Here is an 18,507-nt window from a genome sequence, read left to right on the forward strand (position 1 = left end):
TGCTTTAGCCAGCCACGTGAGATGTTATGTGAATATAGACGAGAGCAGTGCTAGCAGGACGGGAAAAGGAGAGAAAGAATCTGGAGAGCCCTGATATTGATGAGGTCAGGTTGGAGGACAGTGACTGAGTAGGTAGAGAGGGCGAAGAAGAAGGAATTCCCCAGCTGGAGTTTCAGAATTCTGTCCTGAGACGGGCCAGTTGGTCTGAGAAACAAAAGCACTAGAGGAATAAACACAGAGGGGTGTGTGTGGTGTGTCTTTTTATAAGTCTAAAGTTCAATGGACAGCTCAAGCTTGTAGATAGATATCTGGGGGTCCCCAGTGTTGACAACAACTTATAGGAGCATTTCTAAAAAAAAAAGTTCACATTAAAAAGCAGATCAAGGGTGAAATGTGCGTAATGGGAACACATTTGTCAGGAACAAAAATTCATTTTTAACACTTGACCTCTCCAGAAAAGTGTCATGTACTAATAGCCCATCATCCGGTCCTATGGCTAACCAGACAAAAGACTGAAGAATCCTATTTCTTTCACATTCACACTTTTCTAAGCGACTACTTCTCATAAGCTGTGCAGTTTGATATTTACTCAAATATGTCTCGTTTTAAGGACCACAGAAATTTAAGTTCATAGAGATTTGTTCAGAGACCCTCACTGCCCTTGTGAGCCGTGACAAATGCCGCCACCCCATTTTGCAGAAGGCGAGTTGGATCTTGGGGAGATTCAGCGACTTGCGTGTGGCCCAGGATGACTCACGGGCAGTCAGTCACGGGCACCCGGCGACAGTAGTGCTTCTGGGATTCTCAGTGTTGAGACAGAACATGAGACGAGAGATCCACTTCCCAGATGAAACAAACCGCCAACCTGCCGGGAGGTCTTACTGCTGTGGACAGACTCCAGATTTGCAGAAATCAGTCTGGAAACTTAGTGTCAAATTTCATTAGCATAAAGATCCTGCCTTCCTCTAGGTTGATTCATCAACTCCCGACTACCCAGAGTGGAGCCCATGTTTGTCCCCGCAATGGGGGAGATTCACCTTGTCAAACTCAGTAATTTGAAAAACGCTGAAGACAATGCCAACCTGACACGTTGCACTCCAGAAAGACATCGCTGCACCCCTGTGGTGCTGCACCATGGGGGAATCCAGCGCGCTGGGGACACACACGTCTCACCTGGGGGCTCTGGAGCAGACTTACTGTGGCCCAAGGACAAGTGCTCCAGGCAATGAAAGCATCTAAAGAACTGAAGCTGACAAGGGCACACGGGCACATTCCGGCTTCCTCCCCAGTCCCCCAAGAGCTCAACTCCAGCATTTGGCCCAAGGCTTTCATTGTGACTACAGGAAACAGGCTACTACTCCCTTGCAGCCTCATCAAAAGGAAATTTGGGCATTTGGGCAGCAAGGTTAAAAGCCCCATCACCGAGCGCCGGGATCATCATCATTACCCTCGCTGTTGCAGACATCGGAGCTGGCCTGGCCCGAGTAGCAGCCCTTGGGCGCGCTGCCGGGCTCGGCTCTCTGCTCGCATTACAATGCCTTCTCCACAGATGCCCCCTCGCCGCACGCAGACACCTCTGGACATCTGGAAAGAGCAGCCGGGCTCCCCGCCGGCAGATGAGAAAGACCGGCCGCGAGTTCCAAAATGACCGTGAAGCTCCTCGCCCTCTCGCGCCCATCACACAAACGGCCGTGTGGCGCCGCAGCGCTGACCTTGCGGGAAGGTTGGTCTCCTTTCAAGCTACTTGATTTTCCTAAATGTGTGCTCTTCGCATTTCCAAACACTGACATGTGAAGAGAATGTTCCAAAGTGCAGATTCCTCTCTGGGATGCAGCAAACACCTCATTCAGCTTGGAGGGGCGAGGGCTAGAGAACTCTGGCTTGGAAGGAAAACAAGAACGGGGGTGTGGGGTCCTCTCTGCTGGGGAGCAGCCTCTCAGGTGATTTTTTGAAGGTCAAAAGAGTAGATAGAAGACGTGGGACCCCACTTGTCTGCCCCTCAAAGTCAGACCCTCTCAGACAGAACCTCTGGGGTTAGAGGCCTCTACTCCGGCGCGTACAGTGTCCTGGGGTCTGTGCCCGCCGTGGGGCCTTGTCCTGCAGGGCAGGCCAGCTCCTCTCTGCTTCGAGTGTTTCTCCGGCGCTAATTAAATCCGAGTGAACAAGTTTGCGGCCACGAGGGCTGCGGCCGTTGAGCTGGAACAGGGTTCAGGGGCGCTCAGGATGGGCCCTTGAAGTGTCTCCCTCAGGAAAAGCAGGGTTCAGCTTTGACCAGGGTTCAGCTCACTCATGGGCAGCCGGGGAAGCAAGCCGGGCTTGGCCGCCGCTAGGAAGTGGCAGAGGGTTAGCCGGGCTCCTCTGCAGACAGGGCTGCAGCCATCTGGGGCCTCGGCACAGGACTCCGGCCAGGGGCTGGGGTGGAGGTGAGGTGGGGAGGCTGGCTGTTCCTGCTAGGTCGGGTGACACCGGTCACCGTTGCCGGCCTCTGCTTTGACGACACCCTGAGAGTTTCTGCGCAGGTGTCTGGGCGCCTGGGGAGGCCTGTGGGAGACTGAGAGCGCCTTGCGGGGCAATTGGGCCAGGGAGCTGACCCATATGGCACGCAGACCTCTCCTGTCGCACCTGCTGCTCCCTCAGCAGTGGATTTCATCAGTCTGCCTGTTCTGCTCCCCGCTTTGTCTCTGGTGAATCCTCTCACACACACACCCCTCTGGCCTGTACCCCAGCTCTTGTATGCATAAATAAATAAATCTTAAAAAAAAAAGTCACCAGACTTCTAAATGAAGACCGCAAACACAGCTAATAGGAAATGGTCCTCTGTGTTCATTCATGCTCCATTTCCAACCTGACTGCTCCTGCTCCGTGTCCGGGGCGATGGAGCTTTTCCTCTTGGGGAGATTAGGGTGCAAACAAGGCTTCCACCCCGAGGAGACGCATGCACCACACACACCTGCACTCACTCCCACTGGGCGGCTGAGCCCAGGCCCGTGTGTCTCCCACGTTGGGGGAACCAGGTCCCGGAGAATCTTCCAGGCACGGGGTGAAGCCACCTCCACACTGACAGTGCCCGGGACCGGCCCTCACGTTTTCTCATCAATGCTACACCCCGCAGCCTGGAGCAAAATGATGCTGTTTGAGGACCTGCTGTAGTGGTGGAGGGAGAAGGTAACTCTGCTTCTTGATGGAAGAATTCAGGGTGACTTCAGTTGAGCGTGCCGAATTTTGGGGGTCAAAAATACTGAGATTCAGCCTTTGGTGGGGAGTGGGGTTGCAGGGCAGCGTTAACAAGAGAGGCCTGACCAAGGACATGAGGCAAAGGTCGCGGTTACGCCGTAAACTGACGATTACAGCAGACCCCTGGCCATGACCCTGTGTTTGGCTTGGGGGAGGCGCACAATTCCTCTAAACACACTGTCATTGTTTGCAGTTAACCACGTATGTTTGTCTTTTGAAATTTATATAATTTAAAAAACTTTTTGGCTTAATCACAATTCTACCCCAGAAGTTCTTTTTATAAAAGTAGTCATTTTTATCCTGTTATTTTCCCCAACCAGCTTTTTTTAGGCTGTCAAATGCACGAGCTGCCGCAGTAATGATAGGGAGCTGATGGGTGAAATGCCAGTCCTAATTAGAGACTTGATTGCTCGTAATAAAAAAGCCTCCATTTGATTTGGACGGTTCTGGGTTGTCAGGTAGAATGAATCAAATATGTCTGCACTTTCATTTCAAAATGTGAAAAATGTGAATGTGCATTATTTATATTATATTTCATGGCTATAATTAATTATGTGTCTGTAGAAATGATGTCTCCAAAGACAGTTGATTTTATGTTCAATCTGTATGTGCATTTGTAAGACTAATTTGTTCTCATTAAAAATTTTAAGGGTTTATTTTAAGCTAAACTCAGGAGGCCTTTCTGGGCATAAAACTCACAAAACACAAAGCAAAGTCTAATTTCAGTTTTTACAAGGAGTGAACTATTCGATGCCTGAAGCATTGTGCTAGATATTATTGTGGTGAATGTGTTTGGGCTGTAAAAATAAAGAGAAGATATGCTTCCACCCCAGAAACTGCTTTTAAGCTTGTGTGGATGACAAGGCTTTAAAGCAAAGGGTCATGATACAGTCTGAGCCGTTGCTGAAAAGTTGAGCTTAGTCAACAAAATATTAAACCTGTAGGAGCAGTTGACCGATTTTTCTTGTTAATCTAGAGAGATTTGGGTGTAATTTTGCTTTTTAAAGAATTTGCCTGGGCCTCCCTGGTGGTGCAGGGGGTTAAGTCTCAGCGCTATGAAGCTATCTTCAGCCACTGCAGCACGAGTTCAATCCCTGGCCAGGGAGCTACCCACGTGGCATGGCAGACCTCTCCTGTCTCCCCGCTGCTCCCCTCAGCAGTGGATTTCAGTCAGTCTGCCTGTTTTGCTCCCCGCTCTGTCTCTGGTGAATCCTCTCACCCCACACACCTCTGGCCTGCACCCCAGCTCTTGTACGCATAAATAAATCTTAAAAAAATAAAGAATTTGTGTATTATTTCTTCCAATTTTTATTTTCAATGCTTGCTGAATGTATTAGCTGCTGATATTAAACTTTCAAAGATACTGTCTCAAGTAGTATAATTTTTCCTTATCAATGTCACAGTAAATTGATTTGCTTTCAAACAGACTTACGATTTAATTGTAATATCAAAAATAATTTATTTGTCCCCAGTTCACTCTAATGAAATTTATTCTTTGTGGTAAGATATATTTGCAGCCATTAAAGCAATGTTTACCAGAGATTTTCTCCTTCATTTTCATTTATTCGTACAATTATTCGTAAATCCTTATGGTTTCCTAGTCGTGCTATAATTGATCCATAATTCAATGGGATAGGGTAGGTAGTTCACAGATATATTCAAGTTTATTTAAAATAATATTAACATTAATCAGTGAGAGTACAGAGAACTTGTGTCTCAAATGAAGGTTGACTTTCACAGGTTATGGCTTGTCTTTTGTCAGTATTCTTTTGTTAATTTCAACAGGAGGACGATGGTAAAACCAGCTGATTCTGTTTTATTTTATCCAATTTCAGAGATCACTACCCTCAATGAGATGAAGCAATTATTTCCCTCTTTATTTGGTGTTTTCAAAGACCATTAAGCTTATTTGGTCCACACTGGGAAACAAAGTAATTTTCTATTCAAGGTATTTTTGATCCTCAACAACTCATTTTTCATCCGTGTCAGTCTCACCCTCCTGGAAGTCCGTGTCTTGGCAGACCCGGCCACGGCCACAGCTTGGTCAAGTCAGAGAAAGTAAAAGAAAAGCTCTCCGAGGTCTAAGGGAGTGATCGTCGCAAACCCTTTACCTTTCATCCTCCTGGTGAGAATGAAGAGCTTTCAGGTGTAAGCTTGGGGGTGGCCAAGGGGTCAGGAGCAAGAAGGCCAGCAGCTGGGGAGACAGAGGCTGGGCACACGTCTGCAGGGCGAGCAGGCTGACACCAGCACAGGGCGGGCGGTGGAGGGGGCAGAGCGAGGGCTCGAACACGGGCAGCCAAGGAGCAGGAACCCGCAAAGGACTGCAGAGGAAACCAGGGACTAGACACTGGGTGGGGGCTAGGGGACCCCAAATGCCCTTCAGGAGATGAATGGTTAGAAACAATGTGTTGCCTGATATCCCGGGACACTCTTCAGAGACAAGTGGGAGAGGCTGGAGAGCGTCCAGCCGTTTGGATAAACTCCAGGTAATCGTGCTGAGTGAGTACAATTCAGTCCCTAAGGGTTGCATACTGCGGGGTTCCATTTAAATAACTTCCTCGCAATGACAAAATCTTTAGAAATGGTGGGGAAATTAGAGGTTCCCAGGAGCCGGAATGAAAGAGGGTGGCAGGTGGGCTTCTGAAAAGGCTGTGGGGGGCCCTGGAGGGCTGAGGGGCTCTGTGTGTTGTGATCCGCACAGGCGCTAAAGGTGAGCAGAGCCACACACACACACACACACACACACACACACACACTCATCGAGAGACCAGCAAAACTGGGGCAATAGGAGTAAGTCTGTGCATTTTACTCGGGGAAGCATCTTGGATGAGGCTGTACCATAGTTTGCAATATGTTCAAGCTGGGCCAGCGGGGTGCAGGGCAGCAGAATCTCTTGCGTGCACTTTCTTAGAGCCGCATGTGACACACGTGTTCTCAGTAAAACTTCCAAGTGAAGGTAATTTCTATCGCTGCTGGTAGCCCTGAAAACTGGCGCAGCCATTTTGAAAAGTGGCCTGGATGTACCTTAAAAATCTAAAAATGGAAAGAATGTACGACTGTCACGGAGGCCCGCTCCCAGAGCACCACACCATCGACGCAAAAGCTATTTGCTCCGCCCGGTCACTGCGGCGCCCACGACAGCAGCGGGCGCGGCTCGGGGCGACCGCAGAGGCTGGGTCAGGACGCGCCGGCACCTGCTCAGCCGGGTGGAAAGCGAGTCACCCTTTACAGAAAATGGAGGCGCTGGAGGGAATGATGTGCAGTAAGGCGGGTCAGGTGACAAGACAAGCCCTGGGCTTCTCCTGCAGGATGGTTGTAAAGTCAGCGACTCCCAGAGCCGGTGCGGGTTAATGAAAACACCGCCAGGGCTCTGAGGCTGAGGCGGGCCAGGGAGAAAGGAGCAGGGCGGTAAGGAAAGAAATGTCAGTTTCCTTCCAGTCACCTCAAAACAGAGGCGGGTTTGTCTGTTTTCCAGCCAAGCCTTTATGAGCCATGTCCACCCTTCAAGGTCACCATGGCCACCCCTCAAGGTCACAGGGCGCCCTGGCCCTGCCTGGCCCTCAGGGTACAGAGAAGGGCCCGGCCACTTAGAAATGCTTGGTGTGGGGTCGGAATCTCTGCCCTGGAGAAGGTTTTTAATTTATATTTTAAATATATTTTTCCCTGGACCCGAACCCTCCTACTGTCGCTGTTGTCACCTTTGAGATGGCCTCGGACCCGCGTCACCGCCCCAGCCGCTGTCACAAGCAGCCGAGCTGGGCTTGGCAAGCCCGTTGCTCTTCATCACTGTTCTCAGGACACTGCCGCCGCCGCTGCTCTGGGGGTTCGGTGGGGGCTCCAGGGCCCACCTTCGCCTTGTCCTTCATCCTACAGCCTGGAAGAGTCAGAGGCCGCCTCCCGCCCCCCCCCCCCGAGTCAGCTGCGTGTTTTGCTTTTGTGCTGTGTCTAGTCTCCTGGCCCCTGGGAGCCGGAGGCCACGCTCGCATCTCCGTCCCTCTGCCCGTCCGGCTGCCCCTCCTGTGCCGGGACACCTTAGAGGCCCGCGTCTTCCCAGATTCCGTGGGCGCGCAGGGAACGTGTGTCACTCGAGTGAGTGGCCCTTGCCGGGTCCTTCACTTATGAGTGTGGCCTTGGAAATCCTGATGGTTTCTCAGCCGGAAAGTGGGCGCGTGACGACGTCCAGCGCCTGTACCTGAGCCGACGTGCTCCGGGGCCGTCATGACTACAGCGTGAAACAGGCTGCAGGCTGGCTCGCCCAGCTCACTTGGTGCCCAGGTAGACGCCACATGCAGAGCCACGCTGAGCCCCACGCCAGGAGCGGAACCAGGGCGGTCTCAGCACCGCCCAGCAGAGCACACACCTCTCCGCGCTCTGCTTCTTGCTGGCGTTGAGCTCTTCAAGGCCATTGACTGAAGTGACACTGGAGGATCCGCCTTCTTCACTTTTCTACAAAGAGGGTCATTGTTCCCGAAAAGCTCTTTCTCTGTGGCCAGACGGGGATGACTTCCAGACCCGGGAGGCTGATGACTCCACGTGAGTAGTTTGAAAGCAAATTTGCTTAAAGGTAAGACTCAGAAAAACAATTACCCTCGCTGCTCTGAGAGTGCAGTGTCCGAAGATGGCTCTCGTTGCTGTGTCTTTGAGTGTCTTTCTTCTCTGCTGCAGGCATATTTATTTTCTTTCCTTGGCGCTTGACATACTCTGCTGATAAAGTCGTTCTAGGACAGGAAGGCCAACCCCATGTCCCTCTGTGGGTGAACTGAACCAGCCCTCTAGCCATATTCTAAAAGATGTAAAAAGGAGCTTGTTTCTGCTTCCACGCAGTCTCCAGTGTCTTAGAACAGGATGAAATAAAAAGCTCCTGGGCCGTCTGAAGAAACAGCACTAGGGTGTTTGCATACTCGTGTTTTAAGAACAAGTGAGCTGTGCACTTTGTCCGTTCCTGTCAGAGGGAGCCCAGAAGGCGCCCAGGAGCGCTGGCCCCAAGCTCAGTACCCGAGGAGGCTTCCTGCTCCAGCCCTGGTCTCCTGGGGTCACGTGAGCTTGAGAAGCGCATTCACTGCAGCGTTGATTTCTTTGACTCATTAACCCACGTCTAGGTATTCTTCCAAATTACGTGAAACACTAATTCACAGGGATATATGCCCCCTCTGCTCGCCGCAGCACTGCTTACTGCAGCCATGCTAGGGAACAGCCTGAGTGCCCAGATACAGAAGAGTGCACACACACACACACACACACACACACACACACACACTGAATACTTCTCAGCTAGAGCAGAGAGGAAATCTTGCTATTGGTGACAACATCGGTGGACCGGGAGGGGAGGGTGCTTAGTGAAATACAGTAGGAGAAAGACAAATACCAGGTGATTTCTCTCATGCGGAACATAAACAGAGCAAATGGGCCAACAAAGCAAAACAAAAATGAATTTTGGATTCTGACACAAAGCAACGGTCACCAGCGCAGGGGTGGGAGCAGGTCTCTGGCGGGCTGGAGCAGGATCAGCCCTGAGGTTCTGGGCGCAGCGTGAGACCCTCCATCTGGAAGCTGTGAATCTGGGCTTCCACAGGCTTGTGAAACAACGCCACCTCAGTTTAAAAAATACTTAAAGTTGGAGCCATGGGAGTGGTTTACAAGACTTTCATTGGATGGGTTGAATAAGACTGTCCTCCCAGAATGCCCCCAGTGATGTAAGCCAACAAATAGGTGCTCACGAGCCAGGCTGGGCCACCCCCCCTTCCTGCTCTCACGGCCAATGTCCGCATATCAGTTTACACTTAGACATTTGTGGAGTCTCTCTCTTACCCTGAAACGGTTTGTGCAAGATGCATTTGACTCTGGAGTATTTGAACATTCTGCAAACTGTCTGGGCCTGGTGTTTGAGGAGCTGGTTGGCCACTGATGAAGACGCAGCGCTATGGAAGCGTGTGGCTTTCTGGCGCTTCTCCCGTCTGTTTTTCAACTCCGTGCCAAGGTCAAAGACAGACCATTGCTCTTACATTGTCTTCACGCGCCACCGCCTTCTTCTGAGTTTGGATTTATTTTCAGAGCTGTCTTCTCACACATCCCCTGTGCTCATCTCTTAACCCTACAAACCACAGGCTTCCAAACCCAAAGTTTAAACGCATCGAGCTCAGCAAACGCCTTCAAGAGAAAACTTGGTTCCCATGCTGCGTGCACCAATGTGAAGTGATGCTCTCACTTTGGGGCTCTGACTACCCCTTAATTCCCTAGTGGGTCTGTAGAGGTATTTAAATAGATTTTCCTCTTTTATTCAACAGCTTTAGTTCTTTTTAGTCAAAGAACGGTCAAGGTCTACATGCATTCCTACCGCCAGAACTCAAAGTGTCTTTCTTTCTTAAATGTACAATTCATTAAATTCTTAAGTTGTTTAGGTCCCGCTTCTCTAAATTTTATTTCCTCAATTATTCTCATTTCTGGACAACAATTCTTAGCAATTCTAATACTTACTACCTAGCAATTTCTAACTCCATCGCTATATGTTAACTGCTTATATCTTTGTGTTTTTGGTGCATTGACAACAATGACATTGTTATGAAACTATGAGTTACATCTTTTTCTTTGCAGTAGATGTCGTGGTAGGTCACGAGGCCCTTGGAGTGGGCAGAGTGGCCGACCTTGAGCGGAAGTGAGTCCAACCAAGGGGGCTGCAGGTGTGGGCACGAGCACTCCCGACAGGCTCACAGCCGTAGGAAGAAATGGGAAGAGATGACTTGAAGCAGAATGTTCAAATCTGGCCTGGTCATCCTGGCCCCAGCAACTTATGTTAGTCAATCAGACTAAAGCTTTTCGTTTCAAATAATTTCATTCCTATTGGCAGCCATCACTTTTTCTCATCACTTTCACCTAAGGCCACAGTGTGATCTGAACTAGTGTCAGTATGTGGACATTAGGGAAATACCCCGGTTTGACATTTGATTTTGTTTTTGTATAAATTGGTTATTGACAGATGCGAAGAGGTCACCCGAGGGGAGGGAAATCAGGAGGAACCCTGGGTGAGGTCTCCACCCCAGGCGCTCTCTTTCTCTGGATTTCCTCTCGGAGCCTTGGTTTCCTTGTGTATTGAACAGAGATAGTAATGAAGTTCCTCCAGCAGTCTTGATTGTAATAGAAATTATCGACAGGCGATGTTAAAATGACACTTTTAAGTTTCGAGTCAATTCATTTGCTTCCCGAGCCAGACACCTTTAATGTTGTGTCATTTTACTTGGCATGAAATCCCACGCCCTTTGCAGCAACCTAGATAAGCTACATGATATTTATTTCCAGCCCCTCCAATGTCACTTCTTGACATCTCCCCTGCTCTGGCTGCCCTCGCTCACCCCTGCTGTGGCTGGTGCTCGCCAGCTGCCCTTCCCCTGGGCTCCCCACCCCACAGCTATCCGGCACTCAGTCTTTATATTCTTGTTTCCTTCTGCCCAGATGCTTTTCTTCTCACTCTTTCATCTCTCAGTCTCAACTTGTCTCCCAGAGGTCCCCATGTGCCGTCTGAAGGGGTCTCACCCACCTCCACGAGGTGTGGACTCATAGCCTTCCAGGCACATGTCACAGCCTGCGGTCCTGTTGTCCCATCATCTGGACGACTCACGTTAGAACACAAACGCCTTGAGAGTGAGATTGGGTCTGTCTTGGCCACCGCTGTTGAGTTTCAAATAGCCCACAGCAGCTGCAAGGCGCGCCACCAGGGCAACTTGAATAAATGAATAAGCAATGACTGCGGGTGCATATATAAAACTCTAAAGCATTATTCAAATGCATGGCATTTTGACTACATTTTTTATAGTCTCTTTTTACATAACCTAAGACTGTCAGAAAAGTCAGATGATAGCGTCTTTCAGAGCCACGTTTATGTTCAAAGTGGTGGAGACCCAGAATATCAGGCATGAGGTTGACCCCAACGCCAGAGATAGTCTGGGTTCCGCCAAGCATGGCGGGGAGACCTGCCCTTGGTTTTCACAGGTTGGGGGGGTGGTGCGTGTCAGCTGCCGTATTTAGCGTATTTTCTAAGTGAGGACAGTTTCCCCATCAGTGGCCCCAGTGTTGCCTTCGAGTCCTAAATTCAAAAGCCTATTTTCAAAATTAAGGCTGAGACAATGTCAGTGTGAGCGCAAGCAGGTGGAATCTCAACTCTGGGACCCCGGCCATGTCACCTGATCTTTAGGCCCAGCTTCTGTTTTTCAGAGGTACTAACACAACTGGTTTAGAATATTGCCTCCACCTAGCAGTTAGTGTCACCCACTACCATTTCCAAATCACACACATTTTTATATCCCTATAGAGTTTAGCATACTGACATCAAACTCAAAGTACAAAACTATCAATTTATGTAACTTACACTAATTTTAAAAGCAAAGCCATCGTGCAGACATTAAGTGACACATATTCTGAGTTTGATTTATTCGGCTTCCCCTGAGGCCGTGTGCTCACCCGGCGCAACCACAGGCCCCCACTGGGAGCAGAGTTCACTGGGTTTGCTGGGCTCTGACCAAGTGTGCGCCCTGGCAAGTGTCCTGCAGGGGAAGTTCTGAGAAGCCTTGCACGGTGCGTGGGTTTTACACCATAGCAAAGTCAGGGCATCCTGCCCTCAGCCCATTAGCTTGGGATCAGAGACCAGGCCGGGTCTGTGCTCAGGCTTGCGATGCGCTCTGGGAGCTGCCCTGTGGCCCACACGTCTGCCCAAGGGACCCGCAGCCCTGCCAGAGCGGTGCCGCTGTCCGCTCAACAACCAAGATTAAGGACTGAAAAAATGCTCAACATCACCTGCAATCAGGGAAATGCAAATCAAAACTACCATGAGATACCATCTCACACCAGTGAGAATGGCACATATTAAAAAAACTAGCAACAACAAATGTTGGCGAGGGTGTGGAGAAAAAGGAACTCTTCTGCACTGTTGGTGGGAGTGCAAACTGGTCCAACCACTATGGAGAGCTGTGTGGAGATTTCTGGACCTACTAAACATAGAGCTTCCATAGGATCCAGCAATTCCACTCCTAGGTATTTACCCAAAGGACACAGAAACATCAATTCCAAAGAACACCTGCACCCCTATGTTTATAGCAGCACTGTTTACAATAGCTAAGCTTTGGAAACAGCCCAAATGCCCAAAAGTAGATGACTGGATCAAGAAGATGTGGTGCATATACACCATGGAATATTACTCAGCATTCAAAAAAGATAAACACATGCAATTTGCAGCAATATGGATGGTGCTGGAAGGGATCATGCTCAGCGAAATAAGCCAGAAAGAAAAAGAAAAATACCGGGTGGTCTCACTCATAGCAGGAATCTATAAAACCTAAATAAGGGACCAGGAAAAAGACTAATTATATTAAAGAAAAAATCAAAATCAACAAGCAGCTATAAACCAGAGACACACTGGGGGGCGGGGGAAAGGAAGGATTAGGGTCATAATAAGGGGAGTGGGAATTGTCTGGGGACTATAACTGAAATGAAAAGGCATGCTTTGTGCAAAAATGAAAAATGATGTAAGAATTATATAAAATAATAAAAAAAGGACTCAGGTGTATTTTGTCTTAGTGTTTCTGCCACATTAACCTCAGTCTCTAGTCTGGTGGCAAGAGGGATGACGCACTGCAGGTGCCACATCAGACAGGATGACATTCCCATGAAGAAGAAAGGGGTGTTTTCTTCTTTTTGGTATTTTTATGAATAAGGAGAAATTTCCCTTTTGGGTTCTTCAGGTAGGACCGGGCCATGTACCTATAACCTTGCTGGAATAGAGGCAGGAAAGGGGAGAGTCTGGGAGGTTTGGTCCCTGAGGTTGGGCACAGGCAGTGCTGGGAGGGTTGGGGAGTACACAGCGAGGAGGGTCTGGCCCACGCGTGCAAGGTGTTGTGTGTTCTTTCTGGAAACGTGTAAGAACAAGTGCAATATGCCACTACAGAGTTTGCTCCTGGGTGAAAGAGGCGCAGCATGAGTGGGAACTCCCTGCAGTGTGATGAGCTGCACAGCGACAGGGAGCTACACAGCACCTAAGAAGGATCAAATCCGGGTGCACGCCCCACAGAGGTGGTTCCCAGAGAAGGTCACTTCTACGTAGAAACCCAAGAAGCATACAGTGCTTCCCAAAATGAAGGGAAATGGACACAGGTTTAACTGGAAAAGGACTCAGGTTTAAAAGGGTTGGTGTGGGGGAGCAGGATGCAACGTTAAGCTATGACTCAGTTTGATCCAAGATGAGGGCAGGTGTCTGGGGAGGGGTACTCTGAGGGGCAGTGGGGAGGTAAGCCCGGCAGGCAGGCCCTCTGCTCCCTGACACCTTTCCCGTTCGTATGTCACGTGTCCCACCCATAGGCTGCTTCTCCGACAACAGTGCCTGGCATGTGGCATAGATACACTTTGCCTTAAGTCAAGAATACATGGGAACAGCTTCTGTAACTAAATCAGCGTTGATGGAGTTTGACAACTATTGTATTTTCAGTTTTTAATTTAAAAGTCACCAACACCTGCCATGTGCAAACAGAGAAAGAGGGATAGAGGGAAAAGTGCAATACATGTGGGCTCCCACTTGGAGAAGATCAGTTTCCTCTAGAAAATTGACACAAAACACATGGAGCACAGTGTGAAAGCCAGAAAGACGAAGGACCCAGAGTATTGTTACAGCAGGTGGAAGCCGCCGACTCATCCCTCCGTGCTCGAGGTAAACATTAGTAAACATGTACTTGCTGAATTAAAATGCAATCGTTTGACCTTAGAATGCTTTGGACTCTGTATTTGTAGGATAGAGAGTGTCATGGCATTATAAACACTATTTATTTTTTATTTTTTTAAAAAAATTTTAAAAATTTATTTATTTATTCATACAAGCACTGGGTACAGCCAGAAGCGCAGGAGGGTGAGAGAATTCACCAGAGCCAGGGAGGGGAGCAGAGCAGGCAGAAGGACCGAAGGACACTGCTGAGGGGAGCAGCGGGCGGCAGGAGAGGTCTGCGCGCCATGTGGGACACTTGCCAGTGGCCGGGGATCGAACTGGTGCTGCAGAGGCTGCGGGCAGCTTTGCAGCCCAGCGTTCAACCGCTGAGCCACCAGGGAGGCCCTACAAACACTACTGAAGATGAGTGAGACTATTTTAAAGCTGTTTAGCCGTCTGGTAATAGAGCTATTTTCTAATCTATGTACAAAACTATCCATTTTGACTTGTGCTTTCCGAATATTTCCGAATCCTTTCTGATCTTGCTTTACTCTTGAGTCTTCTCTTTGGGTAAAAATTTCCAGTTCTTTCAGCATCTGTCTTCATTTTATCACCTTTATTCAACTCTCAAACTTTACTTCATTAATGGATAAGGATAATGTTTGCTGCCGTCACATCTTATTAAGAACTAATGAAGCTCTTCCAGACTTAATTTTAAGACTCAGTGGCTGTCTAGATTTCCTTATATCAGCATTCACTTTTGTCATCACAAACCTTGGTAATTTCTGCTTCTCACAACAGCCAATTTTGAGACTAACGACTGCCTGGCGGGCCTCCTGCCCCGGCTCCCACAAGGCGGAACTCCTCTGCGCACCACTGGCCTGGTCTCCCCACCCCAGGAACCTCAGGGTCAGTAAACCCCACGTGAAAATTGTACCCCCGCTTGTCAGGAGGACAAACAAGGCTACAAACAAGCCATATCAACGTCGTTTCTCTCCCTCATTTTCCTTTGCTTTGTTGTTGTTTACAATTGCTGTTTGAAGAGACTGTTCCTCCTCCTGTGGGGAAGGAATTCAATACGATGAGAATAATTAAGCACACTTGCAGAGTTTTAGGGTTTTAAATTCATTGTCATAACATCGATTTGCTGTCTAATAAAGGGAAGTAATGATGACCATAATAATAGCAGCAGCACTAACAATGCTGGTATTATTACCCCTGATTGCGCTGTGCCTGGGGAAAACCACGGCCTCGTAACATGGAGCTGGTGGATTTCAGGTCCTAACCAACTCTTTATCTTCCTTTCCCTCTCATATAAAACTAGCCTTTAAGGACAATAAAACGTAGATATTTATGGAAAGCAATGTCCTTCTCTCAGGGAGAAGGAAATACAACATTTTGTAAAATGTCCTAATGCTGATGAATCTCTAACCTTCCTTTTCCTCTTAACCTCTTGGTAACAAGGTGCAGTAAAGCGCGCTGTCGGCTGGATTTGTGCTCGATAGGAGTGTATCATTCAGAAGTTTTTACCTGCTATTGAGAACAGGAATTGCGAGTCAATAATGACATTTAAAACAAGGAGACAGGAATTCTTTTACGACGCTGTCAGGGGGAGTCAGAGACTTACATCCCCTGCCCTGTTTGCCTCGTGAACGAATCAGCAGCTCTCCTGCATGTGCCTCCACGCTGTCAGCCAAGAGTTATACATGCGCATCATTAACATGCGCAGGAAATTCCTGCGGAACAATAAATCCCATTAATTTCCCCTATTAATCGGATTAATCCTGTTAATCATGTTGATTGAATGAATTTACTGGCAGCCTGTAATTACCTATGTGCGCTTTGCTGTTGTGGCTAACGCAATACCCTTAAGAAACTTCATATTGTCTGAAATAGGTAGGGAGAGTCTTTAAGTCCTTTGAAGCCTTAGTTTCACTAAGCTCAGAGTTTTCGTGATGAATAGTGAGTGGTGAGCATCTGAAATAGGCACTGCTTGCAACGGTCTAGTAACGGTGGTTATGAGCAGAGCGGGGAGGCTGGCCTTGATGGGGTGGCCCGTGGCCTGTCACCCTTGAACGTCAGCGAGCAGACCAGCTAGTAACTCTTTCGGCAAGGCCTGTGCTGTGTGCTGTGAGCTGACAAACATGGAGACGTGGAGGGAGATGTTCTGTTTCGACTTGTCGCTGCATCTTTATGACAGATTGAGTGAAATCTGTTTGGAGTTTCCTTAACAGACCAAGAGTCCTGTTGTCTGAGGGACTCAGTTAAGAAGTGGGAAGTTTCCTAATGGATCAGCAGAAGTCAGCCAGTTTGGGATCTGTCCTGGGCAGAGGCGGCTGCCCCAGAAACAGCAATGATTGGAGAGCAGTGCAGCCCCGCCGAGCCCGAGCACACCTCCCGGAACATCGCAACAGCGGGACAGCAGTGCAACCATTTTAGTTGCATTTTTTTCATTTTTGGATTTGATTAATGGTGCAAGACCTCAGTACCTAGGTCTGCAATTTTAGTGAATGTTTCCCCTAGTAAATGCCTCATTCAGACCAGACAGAGAATTACTCAAAAATTAGCCGGCAGTGATCCTCAAAGATGTGGAATGGCCCGACCGTCGCTGCCACGAGCTGCTATGTGAGCTCGCCTGAGAGGTGCCGTGAGGGCAAGAGAGCCTGTTTGTGCCTCCTACAAGCAGGTGCCGCTGGGTGAAGAGGCCTCTGATTGTGGGCAGCTGCGGGTCGCCTGGAGCCATCGCTCAGGTCAAGGAGAACCTGCGTCTCTGACGCTCCACGAGACATAACACAGGGTCAGGCAGAAGCAACACGGGGTGTCCAGACGGGGTTTCATGACAGTGACGTGAACCAGACCCACACTGGACTGACATCTCACTTCAGCTGTGAGTCTTTCTAAGAGTTCTTCTGCATGTGGGGGCCTAATTTTCCTGCTCTGCGAAGGGGGCAGCAACCTAGATGTCAGGATGACACGAGGAAGAAAGGTTGTCGGGAGAGGGTTGGCACCTGGCGTCACTGTAGAGGAGGCGCCTTTACTCAGTTCCACAGGGATGTCAGCACCCGTTGGCCTGAATTTTCACCAGCAACACTGACCCACACAATACAACAATCGTTTTACTTTGCCTTGCCATATTTTTCTTTGCCAGAGCACACTTACGTGACGTAGGTTTATACTATGAGTCACTTTGTTTGAGCGATCTTGTGAGTAATGTGCGCTGATGTTTCCACTTGTGATGTCGATGATGTACGTGGACTCTGATTATCCCGGTAAGTGTGATTTCAGTTTTGTGCCCCTCATCTGAGAGTGCAAACCTTTGAAAGCGGAGCCAGGGTGCGTGATCTGGGCGGCGTCTCTTTTAGGAAAGAATCTCTCATAAGAAACAACGGAGCAGTGGGCACGTGGGCTGAGCCGGAGCCATGGCGCTTCTTCAACTCTCTTAAGGCATTTTTAAAAGCAGATGAGAATTAACGCCTGGGCGCCTAACATGACCTGACTTGCAACAAACAAAAGTGCTTTACCTGAAGTCAAATTCATGGATTGAACAACTCCTTCATACGCGGCAGATCATTTCTCAGTGCTAAGAAGCAGATGCACATTTTGTACATGATTCTGTAATATCTTGGTATTAATATAAAAAGTACGTTGATTAATATTCTGGTATTAATGTACGTAGTGCAATCATGTATATGTGTTAATATAGCAGAGCACAGGGAAGACACGACATTATTTCCTAAGATTTAGGATGCCCAGTTTGAGAAGCAGAAATATATTTTGACTTCCTGACCTCTGAAGTATCAGCTGGAATGCGTGTGAGTGTCTTCACCTGCAGCTGTCTCCATAGCTGCGCTTTTACGTGACTAAAAGTCACTTGACTGTAGATTTTAGTGACTATCGATAGAACCAAATAGACTAACAGATTCTTATCCTTTGTTAGTTCCCTTTTATTTAATTAAAAAAAGAAATTGTGCCATGCTTATATTCTGTAATACCTTTTTTTATTTTAATAAAACCCTTAAGGCGCAGTATTTTGGAAGCAAATCAATTGAGGCCATCTGGTCCATGCAGGTTTTCTCTGAATTCATTATTTGCTAACATCCTTACACAGAACAAGTAGCGGAATCTGGATAAATGCCAATTAGCAATAAATTTCTCAGATTCTGTTGACTCACCTGGTTTATGGATTTTAAAATGTGCCAGAGAAATAGTGTTTGGCCTAAATATTGAACAAACTATAGAATAAATGAGTGAAGTAATTTGAATCTAATACAATATAGAAGAGAGATAAGGAAGGCTGAGATCTTATTGATACCATCGAGGGGTGACATGACTAAGAGTCTCACGTTCCACTGACATTTTGAACTTGTATCAGTGACTTGCTCATGGTTCATGAATGAATGGCTTGCCGTGTTATGTGTAGTGGAATGATTTGTAACGTAACGTAAAGTAATGATTAAACACTTAATCTGTTAAATGGAAGAATATCCACTTTTAGATGATTTTAAATTAATTAAACAATAGGTTGGAGTTTCTGTGTTCCACAGGACAGAGTGGGCTTTGGCCTGTGTCAGGCACCTTCTGAATGTGCACACTCA

The 18,507-nt window shown here is 48.2% G+C and overlaps 1 long non-coding RNA gene across 1 annotated transcript in view; it reads left to right on the top strand.

Moving 5' to 3' along the window:
* Positions 1 to 5,354, top strand: part of LOC119242974 (uncharacterized) — a 72,862-nt gene extending 67,508 nt beyond the window's left edge. The window contains exon 3 of the long non-coding RNA XR_005124589.2: positions 5,070 to 5,354. This is a non-coding gene — a long non-coding RNA (uncharacterized LOC119242974). The remainder of the gene's footprint in view (positions 1 to 5,069) is intronic.
* Positions 5,355 to 18,507: the final 13,153 nt, after the last annotated feature.

Source organism: Talpa occidentalis, unplaced genomic scaffold (assembly GCF_014898055.3).
Source record: "Talpa occidentalis isolate TD23 unplaced genomic scaffold, MPIMG_talOcc4v2.1 talOcc4.13, whole genome shotgun sequence".
In the NCBI taxonomy this organism is placed as follows: Eukaryota; Metazoa; Chordata; class Mammalia; order Eulipotyphla; family Talpidae; genus Talpa; species Talpa occidentalis.